The 1,944-nt window shown below is 37.2% G+C and overlaps 1 pseudogene; it reads left to right on the forward strand.

Annotated features, from left to right (window-relative positions):
• The first annotated feature begins 423 nt into the window (after nt 1–423).
• On the forward strand, nt 424–1,251 carry LOC115867037 (exosome complex component RRP43 pseudogene; annotated as a pseudogene).
• The last annotated feature ends 693 nt before the right edge of the window (nt 1,252–1,944 follow it).

The raw sequence follows: 1,944 nt of genomic DNA on the forward strand, positions 1-1,944 counted from the left end.
ATGAGCAAGAGGACATCTTGATTCTTTACTTATTGGGTAGTTTTCCAAATATTTTGCCCATGCCTTCAGTTCTTTTGACTTTCCCCAAAGAGCAGGATCTTGAAACCCGAAAGCTAAGACTTTACTTATTTTCACTTTGCATTTTGATGTGTTATCTCTTCCCTGAATTTTCTGGAAAGGACCAAAGGGTTCAAAGAAAGGGGAAAGTATCAGTTAATTTTTTAACACTTTAACCCTCCTAATTTTTTATATACAGTGTAATAAGCCATGAATAAAATTGCAGAATTAATGGAGAGTTTAAAATACGGTGAAGCAAACTCAGTGTATGAAAGAATTGTAAGGAATGAGAGAAGGAACAGAAAAAGAAAATAAAGAAAGTGTGTATTTTTGTTCAAATGTGTGTGTTGGACCCGCGGGTGGAAGATGCCATCTGGGTTCAAAACTGTGGAACCTCTGGAGTATTACAGGAGATTTTTGAAAGTGAACTGCCGTCCTGATGGAAAAGAACTTGGTGAATTGAGAACCACAACTGTCAGTGTAGGTTCAATTGGTACTGCAGATGGTTCTTCTGTAGTGAAGCTGGGAAATACTACAGTAATTTGTGGAATTAAAGTGGAATTTGGAGCACCACCAACAGATGCCCCTGATAAAGGATATGTTGTTCCTAATTTGGATCTATCACCTCTGTGTTCCTGGAGATTTCGGTCTGGACCTCCTGGAGAAGAGGCCCAAGTGGCCAGCCAGTTCATTACAGGTATCATTGAAAATTCAGATAATTCAGAAAGAGGACTTATGTATCTCTCCAGGAAAGCTTGCTTGGGTTCTATACTGTGATCTCATTTGCCTCAACCATGATGGAAACATTTTGGATGCTTGTACCTTTGCTTTGTTAGCAGCTTTAAAAAATGTACAGTGGCCTGAAGTTACTATAAGTGAAGAAACTGCTGTAGCAGAAGTTCATTGAAAGAAGAGAAGTTATTTGAGTATTAGAACTCATCGGTTGCAATTTCCTTTGCTGTGTTTGATGACACTCTGCTTACAGTTGACCCTACTGAAAAGGAGGAACATCTGGCAACTGCAACCTTAACAGTAGTAATGGACGAGGAAGGCAAGCTATGTTGTCTTCACAAACCAGGTGGAAGTGGACTGACTGGAACTAAACTTCAAGACTGTATGAGCCAAGCAGTTATAAGACACAAAGAAGTAAAAAAACTGATGGATGAAGTATTTGAGGGTATGAAACCCAAATAAACAACCACCACGTTTTCAAAACAGATTTGTAAAAGCTGTATTTGTTACACTGTGCACAAACCTTTTATACTAAAATAAATATCAAACTACATTCTTCTGAAAAAAACAAAAAAGTGTGTGTTGGTGAGGTCTGCATGCTTTGATATGACATTGAATAAATAGAATTGGTAGTATACACCATGATGTTATTTGAGATAGATCTTAGTGTTTGAAGAAAGACATGAAAAAAATCATGGAAGTGCTCTGTTGTAACATCAGATTAAATGAAACAATAATAGGTAAATAAACTTCTAAGCACTGAGATTTTAAGATGCACATCAATTTTTCAAATCACTATAAAAAAACCCCTACATTTTAATTGCATTTAGCAAAACTGCTGAATCCCAAAACAGGCACTGTCACTTCTAAAATCTTCTAAAAACTCCCACAGAGAAAAATACCCCACCTGTCCCAATGCTAATCTTCTCCCAGGGACCTCTCTCCCAAACTCACTTAGTGTTTTGGTCACAGGGTATAGATGAAGAGATAGTATGAACAGAGCCAATAATGTTTCACTCATTTTCATTTTATCAAGTTCACTAGTTTTTAAGGTAGCTACAGAAACAGAAGGCCCAACAAGAAAACACCAGAGACTCCTGCTAACTGTCCCTTGATAAACATAACTCATCGAAAATATGTGTGAATAGATGACAT

This window comes from Globicephala melas, chromosome 7 (assembly GCF_963455315.2).
Source record: "Globicephala melas chromosome 7, mGloMel1.2, whole genome shotgun sequence".
Taxonomy (NCBI): domain Eukaryota; kingdom Metazoa; phylum Chordata; class Mammalia; order Artiodactyla; family Delphinidae; genus Globicephala; species Globicephala melas.